Genomic DNA, 14,621 nt, shown 5'->3' on the forward strand with positions numbered 1-14,621 from the left:
AATTGTTGCATTACTCTCTTAACCTGATGTTGATTAAATTACGTGAACTTGGATACTTGTACTTGTTTCATTTTAGTTTATTGATCCAAAGTTTAGTCCATGTAATGTTCCATGGTAAACATAGAAACAAATGGCTTATTTTTCTGATAGTATATAGACTGCAAAGCAGCAAAGAAGATCAGTCCCCGTATTTTCGAAGCTTGATAAGCTTGCTAAGCATGAAACTCAGTAGGTTAACAGAGGAACCACATTTCAGAAGATCATGAAACTCCAGCTGGTGTAAATTTATTTTGATTACAGCTATAATACAAATAAGTTTTCTGATTTTGAGCTTGAGATTGAGTTCGTTCTCAACAATACGTTGTAAAGAACGTAAGTATTCAATATTTGCAATCATATTTAGTTGGATAGTTGGGTAGTATCCAAGAGTTATATATAGTCTCTTCAAATCAAAAGATTACAACAGCGCCCGTGGCATAGTATACTCATTATTCCCACTATGAAAACAAAGTCATATGGACAGAGCTCTTTTGCATACCAGGGCCCAGCAGAGTGGAATGAATTGCCCACTGAACTTAGACACAAAGACACAGTGATCGCCTTCAAGAGTGCTCTTAAAACTCATTTATTATTTCGACTGCAAGAACAAACTTAAAGACCTAATAATGTTTCCTACCTCGTATATTCTCAGCATGTTTTTTAACGTTTTCTAATTTCATGGTGTTTGGTTTTTTAATCATATCATTATATATTTTTTATCTTATAGGTGTTGTCTAATGTTGTAAAGCGCTTAGAGCTTCTAAAGATTAGGCGCTATACAAAGTCCTCATTATTATTATTATAGCGGTTAGAGCGTCCGCCTCGGATGCGGGAGGTCATGGGTTCGATCCCCGGTCGAGTCATATCGAAGACTTACAAAAATGGTACTAACAGCTGCCTCGCTAAGCGCTCAGCATTAAGAGGTTAGTGTTAGGGATGGGCGGACTGGTGTCAGGATAATTTAACTTGGTGGGACATATGCTACATATCTGCAGACTTCGTAGCGATATGATTCAAACATTGTTAAAGCTACGTTAAAAATCCAAATTACACATTACTCACACACTCAAAAGATTACAACACTATATCTCATTTTGATGTTTAGTATATTCATATATAAATACAAATTCCTCGATACAAGTCCGATCCTACCAAATTTGTATTTCGGGAAAACTTACAAAATAGAAGAATTTATTACAGCGCTATATCTGAACATATTATATACGTTGTGTTTGAGCCATATATCTTGTGATGTTTCCACTTCTAGTTCTGTGGATTACGACTCTTTTTACAGCGTGTGTTTTTTCACGTCCAGTTTTGTAGACCAATGACACTAATAATTACGGAGACGCTAGACCAACGTAGATATAAAAAGAATACTTAAGGTAAAGCAGGTGTTTCTTTCCATACTAATCTCATTGTGCAAGCACATTAATGAAGACTCGAAAGATGTACGGTACAGATGGATCTCCAGTAAGAGATGATACTGTTTTTTGATTATTTATGAAATCAATAAATACGAATCTTTACGATACCCGCTTTAAAATTAGACAAGTATAGAAACGTTCTGAAAATGAAGAAATAAATCCATATGTCTCACGACAGTCCTGAATTGTTCAAAGGATTTGGTCGTATATTGACGCATCGTAAGTGTACCTGAGTGTGTTGCCACACAATTAAACAAATAGTGTAAAAGAATGATATTTAGAATTCAGGAACAAGGGACCAAACATCAGTCGTTTGTCTGAATAAAAGAATTTTGAAGTCTCTAGAAATGCCTCGTAATCAATAATCTCAGCCAACAATATAAAAATCTTGTTACTAAGACCAAAATGTTTTGTTTTTATATGTGACTATTGTTTTAGCAATGAAAGTTAAAACAGTTTCTTGTTTATGTGTTGTTAGATGTATTCATTATGGGGTTTCAAGGTTTTATTTTGTTTAGCAAATTAAAATCTGATGTTATGAAACTTTCAACCATAACAGTAAACCAATACGTAATGTCTTTTAATATCTTGCAAATCATTTATGGATATAAAGCGTCCATAACAATGATGAGGATAAAGAGCTTATGAAACTATGCATATCTTCTTTGACATGTTCTTAATACAAGGATATCATCCGAACAGGTGAGTGAGGCGGAAATCGACCCTATTCAATGTAGCCCTTTACAGCTAATGTATTGAGTAGTGTGTCCGTGTGTGTGCCTGTTTTGTTGATTTGCTTCGCTGTTAGTTGCAGTATAATAATTTATTGATTGTTTTATGTGTCCAAGATAGAGGGCCTAGATACTAGCGAAGTGTCTGGATCATTGAAATTGAGAATTAATTAGCCGATTTCTCTGTATTTATTGAAGATGATAAATTATCGCAGTTTATTGCATGGAATCACACGTTACATGATACGAGCGATGCTTGGAAGAGTCTTCGATATTGAAATACCCGACGACTTGGAATATAAATTTATTGGTTTTCTTAAAGAATTCAAGAGCCATATAGTCAAACGGAGAGTAGCTAATGGCAAATGTGTTGGTAACATTAAAAGTATTAATATGATTTAGCTGAGCATGGGTTAAGTGATAACAGCATATAATATAAGCACCAGCAATCCTGCTTCCATCATTGCTAATACAGTACGGTGACAACGAAAGACAGAAACAAAATGTTTTGTTTTAACCTTTTTATTTTTACGTTGACACCTTCCTTTATCACTCTTGTGCAAGGACGTGCATTTATTGCTATTTTCTCTGTCCGGGATGCCAAACAAGAGATACGTATTTGTATTTTCATCTGCAAACTTTGTTTTAAACTCAGCCATACAACATATGCTTACTATTGTATTCCCGTCATAGAACGTGCAATTAACCTAGTGAAGAAAGAATACATTACGTATTTTATATATAATGAGTTGACAAAAGATGACAATAAATTTTAATAGAGATTATCTTGATTATCAAGTGAGAGATAACGTTTCGACATGAACGGTTTGTAATTCTCCATAATAGAATATATGGAGAATTGCACTCACTTTATTCTGTTCATAGAAATAACGTGCCGTTTTGCTTTGCAAGGAAGTGCACGTAGCAACAGTACGGATTTCTAAATAGTCTTATCAAAAGTTTAAACTCTAGTTGTGCCAGATTGAGATTTGAAAATACTTTTGTGAAATTTAGATTTGTATCCAAAAGCTGATTAGAGAAAGGCTTCGGCTGTAAATGCAGCAGTTTCTAAAATGTATACCTTTTGCTCACCATGGTTGTTTTGTCCTCACTATGGACGCCATTCTTGAACCCTCCCAAAAAAGACGTTTTCTGATGGTATCACAATAGTAATAATCATATTGTGCCGAGCACCAACTATCAAATAGTTGTTATTTTCCCCTTGCAATTTTATACGAATCCGTCCGGTTTCTTTTTCACTATTCCTAAACCTTTGTCGGTATGTTTCAGGTAGCAACTCATACCCTTCAGGATACATTTCTTTACCACATCATAATTACCACTATGTTGTACTCTCGATAACGTCTTATAAGCTGTTATCTACGAAATGGATTTGATTACAATTCCTGACTTTTATTAGAAATATCAATTCTACCCTATTTTTTAAAACAAGCGTTTTTAATATGTAAGACCGAATCAATCCTTTGATGAATTTTAGATTTTATTTTTATCTGTTGAGTTTTCAATTTTATTATTGTAGGAACGAATCTCTTATGCAAATGAAAGCGACGAATTTGCGTCAGATGGATATAAGGTAAGATCCATTCTAAGTTATTTTCACCGACTTATAGGTTTTTTCGATCTTTCCAGTATTTTTTTGAGTATTAGAATGTATTCTCGACAAGCTTTTCTTCTAGGTGGAAGTCCATAAATTCAACCTTTTAAATTCCATCATCAGTACATTGACGAGGAAATTCGATATTGTGTGCATTCATTAGTTTCTTCGCTTATAACCTCCCTTCGATGAATCCTTTTGTAAGTTGTAAAGAGCGTGACTCGCTTTGTCCGCTACCACTCAAGAAAGATTGGCCCCTTTGGTCTACAATTAACTTGTTGTACCCTTGTTTTCGTATGCTTTTATATCCTGAATATTCTAGGAAATAAAACCCAAACTAAGTCTGACTCATCTAATTTTCATGTGCCATGCTAATGGTAGGCATATTAATATCGTCCCCAAACAACGTTCGACATAAGAAATGTACGACGAAAAGGATATATGTATTCTTTATTATTACTGTTTTTCCAGCGTACGTTTTGCATTTTTTGAGGACTTATATCCTACTTCGGAATATCTTCTTTAACCTATAATGTTGATAAAATCGAATGATATAAAAATCAAAAGGTGTTGTCATGACCTACTTTTGCCGATTTGAACAATAATAAAATATGTTTTCAGTTTGGTCTACTTTTATGATTATATTTCTAACGATGCCCACCATACACTATAAATAAATTTGTATTAACAGTACCACACTTTCATAAAGAAATTGATCATTTCTGAAAGTTGTATTTATTCATTAAATTTGTTTGATGCAGTACTATCACTTACCGTCGATCTGAAATGTTGTAACATAACAAATATATTTAATTCCAAACTTTCATATTTACATTATAAATATCAGTGACGTTATTTATATTTTCAATTGGTATTTATGACACAAGAATCCTGAAACTGTAAGACCACCCTAACCCTATCCTTTGATGAATTTAGACTTGTATCTTGTGAACATGCAAACTTCCTTGCCCCTATACTCTGCATATAGTGAGTGGAAACACTATATCTTTCATGCAAGAATTCGAAATAACTGGATTGTTCTAATTAGTTACTTATCAATTAATTATGCCATTCAATGAGCTATATTTGATTATGGAAACACATCTTAAACTGCATCTCATTCTCTGTGAAATAAACACGTGAGTTTTTGCTACATCTGCATTCTACTTCATGGTCATACCACCGAACGTGGCCTAATTTGCACGTAGTTAAAACTGTTCAGTATCTCATTATAGACTACACATGAATATCTTCATTATGCTCACTTTAGTCCTATGCTGGTAAAACATTATTGACATCATGTGTGTGCTTGTTCGTGTGTGTGTGTGTGTGTGTGTGTGTGTGTGTGTGTGTTGTAGACAGCATCAGTAGCATCATCTTTTTGTTTAAGTGTGTTCTGTCTAAAGGAATATGTGCTGGGTTCGGATCTCAGTAGAGTACGAATTAAACCTTCTCTAACCTTCATGATAGTATTATATATATATATATATATATATATAGAGAGAGAGAGAGAGAGAGAGAATTAAACATTATTTAACCTGCATGATACTATTATATATATATGTGTGTGTGTGTCTGTGTGTCTGTGTGTGTGTCTGTGTGTGTAACAGCTAGTCATTACAACTGTTCACTGCTAGATGGCATCGTCATATGTCCTAATGATTATTCTTATTTGTTTAATTTTAATATTGAAGGAACAAAGCTCGAACGGAGATGAAAGTGTGAGAGTTTCGTCTACAGTTGTTACGGTAGGATACAAGCCAAGATATATCGTTCTAAACACTTTTATGTCCTGTGTTTCCGTTATTTGTGTAAATATTTTAAAAAAAACTATTTGTGTAAATATTAAACAACTACTCTCCTTATTTGTAGAATTTCGTGAATGCTACGGTTCGTACCACCATCGTCCGTGCCTTGAGTATGAAAAATTGTACTATCATGGCTCATGATTTACCTTTCTTGCGATGAATCCTTTTCTACGTTGTATAAAATTTAAATTCCCTTGTCAAACATACTAAGACAATACCAAATTTCAAGGAAATGTGTGTCCGACCCTTCACTATGCATATAGTGAATGGGCATATATCTTTCATGCAAGAATTCGAGATATTAGTCGGTCTAAATAATGATAAATAGACCAACCATGTAATTCATCACTTTTAGTTAATTATGGCGAAGCATTTAACATTCGTAACCTCTAACCTGCATGGAAATAATACATGACCTTATTTTGAAGTCTAAAACACACACTATTCAAAGGACTTCTGACTTATCTTTACGTATATTTATGTAGACGTGAAGCTGTATCCTAAATGCAAAATTTGCTCTCTCTCTCTCTCTCTCTCTCTCTCTCTCTCTCTTAACAAATAACCTTTCCACCTGTTCAGCGAAAAAGTCATAATCTCATGCATTATTGATTGTCTCATTTGCCGACTTTTCCACTTTCTTTCTTACAGGAACAAACACCGTTAACGGAAGCTGGGGGTGAAACTGTTTCCTCCAATGCATGCAAGGTCAGATACAAGACAATATAAATACCCAGACGGACTATGTGTTCTATGTTTCTATCATTTATTTAAGTGTTAGAATGTATTTTCCATGATCTTTCTTTTTGTCCATGATTCTCTTGTTTTAGGGACCGCTCCGGTAACCTACTGGTTAGAGCGTCCTCTTCGGATGCGGGAGGTCGTGGGTTCGTTGCCTCCGAGTCATACTAAAGACTTCTAAAAATGGTACTAACAGCTGCCTTGCTTGGCCCTCGGCATTAAGAGGTTAGTGTTAGGACTGGTCGGCCTGGTGTCAGGATAATGTGACTGGGTTGGACATCATCATACATGTCTGTGGCATGACGCCCTAGTGCTAGACATCACTATAAACTGTCACACTGCAGTCATCGTGGCGATATGACTGAAAACGTGTTAAAGCTACGTTAAAAATCCAAATTACACACACACACACATTTGTTTTAGGTGGAAGTCTGAATTTAACCCTTTTTAGGCATAACTTCTGTGCGTTGACGAAGACACGGTCTTATGAATGTTCATTATTTATCCCCTTATTCCATCCTTTAGTTGATTCCATTTCCACATTCTATTAAAGGTGACTCAGGTTGCCCGCTGTCACTCAGTAACGTTACACTTCTTTGATACCATTATCATATTATCTCGATTTTTCGTATTCTTTGATATACAAGACATTATACATTGTGCATGAAAGAATATCGAAAGGAAATCACGAAGATCTATCATGAACAATTCAAAGAGTGAGCATACGTATACTTACACCTTTAACTACGAAACATTGAGCGTGGCTACATGGGAAAGCTTGCCAGTAACTTCTCGTGGGTCGGTGGTTCTTCTCTGGGTTTTCCAGGGTTCTTCCTCCACCAGTTATCCTGGCTGCCATGTATAGCCTATCTTTTGCTGAAACATGGCGTTAAACCCTAGAACAACAACAACGAAACATGGTAATCCTTCATTCTTCATACCCAATTTACGACAAAATGGATGTATTTTGGGTAATGACATTTCTATCTTTACAAGGCATTATTCAGCGTACAACGTTGATTCAGTCGTGCGATTTATTGTTGCAGGTCCTTGAAATATGGAGATAGGTTTAACCTTTATCTCTCTCTCTCTCTCTCTCTCACGCACACACACACACACACACACATACACACACAAACACATACACACACACACACACCAAACAGCCGCAATACAATGACGTCCTCTTGTGCACAAATTACTGTTCTTATTTGCTTAAGTTTCACCTTATTTCCTACATGAACAAACGTTGCCGACGCAAGCAAGGGGTGTAGCTCTTTCTTCGGGTGCATGCAAGGTCAGATACAAGCACAAATACATCGATGAACAGACCATGTTTCTATTATTTATTAAAGTGTTAGAATGTATTTCCCATGAGCTCTCCTTTCTTAGGTGGAAGTCCGTGAATTATACCCTTTTTAACCATGTAGTCCATGCCTTGATAGAACTGCTCAACTATTCGCTCATAAGTCGATGCATACTGCATAGATCCTGATATGACACAACATAATGCAATTACAGTCAACGGATATGTGTTGTGTGTTCTACTGTCTACTTGTAACATACTTTACAGACCCAGATGTGATGGTGCTAACTACAGCTCTGGATCTGTGCAGTTTGCATTTGGACTCGACTTATAAGCAAGTACATACATATGATTGTGTGATTTAGTTACTGCATTGGATATACAATGGTGAACATGACTGATCAAAATAAGTATATACATTTCGTGATTAATCCCAGATTACAAACCAACTTTGTCAATGTAAATTACCTTAGTAAATTAGAATCGTGTCTTGTCTCAGATTACAAACCAGTTTTGTCAATGAAAATTACCTCTTTAAATTAGTATCTTGCCTTGTCCCAGATTACAAGCAAGCTTTGTCCATATAAATTACCTCTGTAAATTAGAATCGTGCCTTGTCCCAGATTACAAATCAGCTTTGTCAATATGAATTACCTCTGCGAATTAGAATCGTGCCTAGTTTGACTGGAAATACCTCAAGACAAACAAAAAGAACCAAGAACATATACTTGCTCGATGATGGTCCAGACGAACATTTTACAGCATACCAGGGGGTTCCAGTGTCAACACGCTCTGTTGTGTTAACTGATTACAAACGAAAATATATCTAGTTCCTTTGGAATAGTTCAGAACGTTTTTTGGTGATGACAAGAATTTAACGGCAGATAAAGACATACCAGAAGGCGGAAGACATAAATGATTTAGTAGTCGAATGACTTATAAGAATAAGTTACAGTATCAGGCAATAAGTGATATACATTTAATGTGCGAAAATATAATATCATTAATTTTGTATTTCTGCATCATATTATCGTACAAAAAAGGATTGATGGATGGACTCAAATGCAAAACGGAGTTTAGATACCAGCGAGTGACAATTATTTGCTACCTTTGAGAAAAACAGAACTCAGTCATACATACATATGAAACATTATGATAGGTTGCCCAATGGTGGGTGTTAGGATATATACATGAAAGTAGATCGTTTTACCGTCGGGAGACTGTAAATGGGCACACATAATATAAGTTTTCATTCATTATATTTTACCCATTTATCCTTTTAACATTGCTTCCAATACACCCTGTGTGTATAATAATGAATCGTAAACATTCACTACACAAACATGCCACCGGAAGGTACAAAAGTATATAATGTTGCCTAAAAGTAGCAGTTGTCCTTAAAGATGTATGTATGTATGTATGTATGTATGTATGTATGTATGTATGCATGTTTGTATGTATGTGTATGTATGTATGTATGTATGTATGTACGTATGTATGTATGTATGTGTCATTCATTACAAAACGACATCCTCATGTGAACCAATAATCACGGTCCACAATTTTTTAAACATCGTCTGTTTCAGAGATACAAAGTGCCTTTAATTATGGATTTTGATGTGCTGAATTCAAATATGACAATTAAGCAACTGATTGGCTACTGTTTTCATGATATTTAAGTTCTTAAATTATACGTCTATGTATACTTTGTAAATAGTCGAGTTTTAAAGCTAAAATTATTGCTTTACGTGATACTATTTCACCTGTCCTTTTTATGTAACACTTTAAAAAAACAGCAAATGGGTTATATACATAAAATCTATTATGAAACAAAGACAAATAACTAGTATGTATATACATAAGTTCATAGTATAGTCATTTTTCAGTGTCTAATCGGCGCTTCGTGGTTTGTCTCTTGTATTCATAATATGGATTATCTCTTGTCACTGTCCAGCAATAGTCTGCGAGCATTGATGGGATACATTTGCCCTGACTGCGTTTCTCCATCGTTGTAATGTCGCGGTGAAATCGTTCGCCGTGCTCGTCACTGTCTGCTCCGCAGTTCGGTGAGAATAAATCAAGATGAGAGTGCATAATATCTGTCTTTAATGACATTGCAACCATGGCTTTTGCATGCCTTGATGAGGTTTTACACCAGCTCCCTGTAGTTGTCTGCCTTGATGTTTCTGACAAAAAGTTTTGCCACTAACTGAAAAGCTTTCCATGCGGTCCTTTCCTAGCCATGCAGTCCACGGTCACATGCATCATCTCGAAGACGTTCACGAACCTGAGGACCAACAGAGACATTTTTCTATCTTAGCTTCACTTAACCTTGGACATTGTCTGTGTGGAGGTACTGGATAGTTGCTTGTATTTTGTCCACGGACTTGACACAATTATTCATCAGAACCAGCTTGATGTGCAAGGGTGGTAACAAAATCTTCCTTGATTCAAAAAGTGGTGGTTGCTGAACACTTCTCCTACCCGGCTATAATGACTGTCGGAGTGGCCAGTCTCTCTTGATGTAGTGGGAATCTCTCGTACGTTATCCCATTCGCAGTGAAAACAGCAGTACTTTGTGTATCCAGTCTGCAGACCGAGCAAGAGAGCAAGAACCTTTAAATAGCCACAAGGTTGCTACTGATATTGTTCAACGTTTATGCACCTCAAAAGTTGTACCTTCCATGAAGACGATTGGGCCAAGATGCTTTTGACGGTCACAGAACATGAAAACCAAAATATCACAACCAAGGAGATTACATTGTTGTTGTCTGGAGCAAAACAGATCTGCCTTACTCTTGGATAGTTCCAAATCCCTCACAAGGTCCTTCCGTTCATTTGTCTTACGAGGTGTGGTTCAGAGAAGGAGGATGGGAGAAAATGTGGTCATGTGACCTTGATGGTTCAGAACCAGACGTCTCATCCTTTTCCTCTTTCTTGTCTGACTCAAATGAGAATGGTTTTGCTGCATCAGGAACTGTCGGTCCTTTTCTGTGGGGTACAGGGCCTATAGCTGATGGAACATTTAGATAATGAACAGTCCACTTTTTCTTATTTGACACACCTTTCCCAACTTGAAGCATCATGCAGAAGAAACAATTGCTGATATGATCTGTCGGCTCTCTCCAAATCATTGGCACTGCAAAAGGCGTATTTTTCCTTTTCCCGTTCAACCGCTGACGAAGATTTGTTGCAAAAGTATTGGAAAATATGCGTGGAGCCATCATCTTGTCCTGATCTCCCTTTTTGCAGCCGAAATAAAGGTGATAGACTTTCGTAACCATAGTCGTTATACTGTGATACAAACGTCACTTCAACACAAACATAGCAGAAGTTATCTGTATTGTTCGCAAAATCAAACACTGACAAATAAGAGAGCACAACACCGTTATCATTCCTCGAACTGATATAGGGCAATTTGTTCAGCAGAGTGATGCAAGCTTAGTTATGATTCCATCACCCATTGTCTATAGGAATAATATAATGGAATTTCATATCATGTATGACACAACACCAGCTAAAGTTTGCATCAATCATTGTTTTGTTTTTTTGCCTAAAAGGCAAGTACTGTCCAAACCCAGTTATACATTTACTCTTAGGTCCAGTCAAATATGTATTTTAGTCATTTCTGGTTTAAAATGAAATCTCATCCCTTGATAACGCACTTATCCTCCACCATTACCAAGTCAAAGATCCTATATACTAACCCATTATCGTATCATTAGAACTAGAGCGAATCAACAATTTTAAGCATTATTTTCGTTCACAGCTACCCAAAATTAGTAAAGTTTGACTACATTTATTTCGGAAGCATTTCGGCTGAAGACCTGTGTATAATCCTTCGCAGTTGTAGAGTTTGCAATTTTATTATTACTGGTATAAGCCTAGAATATAGACGAATGTGTCGCAGTTTCGTCGTGTGTATTTAAGGTAACACTCATGCCATAATACTTTAATCGAGAGATTAGGTTTATTTTTTCTTTGTTTCCTTAAAATATAGGTTTATAAATCATATAAAATGAAAAACAAATTATTAAATAATGGAAGAAATTGTATCAGCACATTGGTCTAAGGTTTTTGTGTTCTTGGCAAATGTTGATACGCTATTAAATTGAACCAAGATACTGAAACTAATATGTAAATGGCTTAAAGTTTAAAATCTTCGTGAATATCTCAAAAATTCTTTCAGATTGTCACACAGTCTTAAGGTTTAAATTCAGTTATTTATCGTTTCTGAAATCGTACTCTTTTTTAGGGTTGGTACTTTTTTAAAAATTCCGTTTGTTCTTTTAAAAAATGAGCTAGTGTAATTTCTTTGTTAAAAAACAGTTATCAACGGCATCATAAAATAAAGGCATATATTATATATTATATATTTATGTCACTTTTTAACACAATATATAATACACTGAATTTCATTATGTTTCAGAAACAGAAAAGATGGAGAAAGTATGATGGATATAAACACTGGAATCAACGGGTAAGATGTATGTATTGCCTATGTGTATAGAAATTGTTTTGGGATAATTTGTGTCATATTTCCTATTCATATAAAATTAATATCCTAACCGTAACTACTATTACTTTGGATCACACATATTTATGTTATACGGCGAGAAAATGAAGTAATTGGCGCCATCTATGAGGATTTTACATTTCCGGAATGGACACAAATAATACTTAAACGTTAATTCACAATTTCTATTTATATCATGTTGTCATATGTAAGGAGTAATGGAGGTTTATACTTAAGTCTTTACATAAATATTGTCATTGCTTTTGATTGATAGTACCCTGTAATGAGAACAAACTAGCAGTTTCTATTCACTTATGAGCAAAGTTAATTTGCCCGAGTAAGACTTTGGAAAACTTGTCGGGTTTTAAATATTGCTATGCATGCAATGTTTAAAGAAATAAAGTAAATTGTTTTTTGTTTTTTTTTATCAGACCGTTTCAAAGATACGAAGCGAAATCCTCGCCATGATTGAAAACTTAGAATCAACGGAAGAAATAAAAATTATTCTCTGTGGAGGTACTGGTGAAGGAATTTCTTCACTAATAAATAATTTAGCAATCAGAGGGTCTTTTGCTGTTGTAGCCCAGCCCGCCGGAGATCAGCAAGTGACAAAACGGGTAACATATCATTAATTAACAATAATAACTTGATGTTTTCGGCTCTGCTTGAAACTCAAGTGAACAGCTGAATGAAGTCCATTCTCCAATGTGATATGTAAAATTAAATTTTGGATTATGATAAAAGAGAAAAAAGAGTTGGCGAACTTAAACGCATATAGTGCATAATCCTCATCTTCTTCGGTGGTTTTACTATCCTTAATCACCTTGTAAATTCATTATGGGTCTCACTTACTCTTCTGCAACAGAGATGCAGTTCGGAAATATGTCCTGGATATCAAACATGGTTAACTCAAAATGTAATTTTAACAGTGAACTTAACGTTAATAAAAGACAGTGCATTCACACAAATTTCAACAGTGTCTGAGGTAGGAACATGCAACCTCTTGAATGTGTTACTCTGTAGATAAATCTACTGCCACAGGCTCCATATGGATCATGCCTTGCTTAACGTGTGAATGCCATATTAGCGTAAGTTTTTTAGACATTCATTACTTCAATGTTTATGTTAAGCATTCATAAATCAGACGACATAGCCAAATACTTGCAAAAGAAAGAATCCGTCACACAACACCCAAGTTCAAGAAATATATTTCGCGTTTGTGTTAAAGATCGAATAGAAATCTTGATGCATAATAACATTTGCAACACTCTTAAATACATAATATACTGTATATATTTATAAATGCAAATGATTGTATGCCAAAGACATGATAGTTTTAACATTTAGGAAACACGATTAACGTTTATCTTGTAGCCAATAAATGAAACTGCAAGCGAAAGGCATCAGCCAGCTTTGTAAAGTCTAGTGGATGTTACCTTCTACTCATGCAGACGTGATGCTAATATTAGTCACTCCTTGAGCGAAATAAGTTCAGAGAATTATATCGTAAACCATTCAACAAATGTAAAATGACAACAAGCCGTTATTGTTTGCAATTTAATCGCATCTTCTTAAAATAGTAATTAGAGCGTATTCCTTTTTATTCATTTACAGTTACAATGCATGTTTCTAGAAAGAACTGCACTAAGTGAAAGTAATAATAAAATACAATATACATTGATGTAGGGCATCGTATTTATAGCTTCATTCAACTGTGTTTTGTCAACTAACCAATGCAAATAATGCGGCTATATTAGGTCTATTAAGCACACTCTGCACGCTTTGTTCTGAGTTACAGAGTGAAATATTATTGAGACTTGCACAATTATGAAGAGCTGTCAACAACTTTTTCACAAAGTACGATGCTGCCACCAATTTACCAGAACTGCATGATTTCATCGAATTTCGGGGGGTACTTTAGCCGACCTATTTGTTCCATGTTTACCGCATCAAACCGTGTCTGTTCAAATAAATCAGGATTGAAGGTCTTTTTGACCTGTACAACATTGATTTCGTTTAAGAAAATTTATATTGCCAATACCAGACAGAAGGGCACTTAAAAAAAGACGTATGTGAGATAACACTCTTTGATCATAATACACGGACAAAAGTGTTTGATTTTCAATTTCAGTAACGTGAAACTAATACATATGTTTTTGACATGGTGCAAATGTTAAAAGCGAACACATGCTTTGAAGATTCTATAGAAGATCTAGGAAATGACATCACACGAAGTTGATTCTGTTCTTGTGATATTGTTGTGATTATAATTTTCACAGACGACCATGTTTGAAGAGTTCATGCATCTTTATGATCCCTGCATTTATATAGACAAGAAGAAAGCCGCCCCTCCTTAATATAGTCAGACGCCACGACAGTCATTACAGTTGCCAAAATTAACTGCTCACCTGGTTATTCAACAATGCTTTTCAGTATAAAAT

Source organism: Sinohyriopsis cumingii, unplaced genomic scaffold (genome assembly GCF_028554795.1).
Source record: "Sinohyriopsis cumingii isolate HCF-2022 unplaced genomic scaffold, ASM2855479v2 utg002097l, whole genome shotgun sequence".
Lineage (NCBI taxonomy): Eukaryota > Metazoa > Mollusca > Bivalvia > Unionida > Unionidae > Sinohyriopsis > Sinohyriopsis cumingii.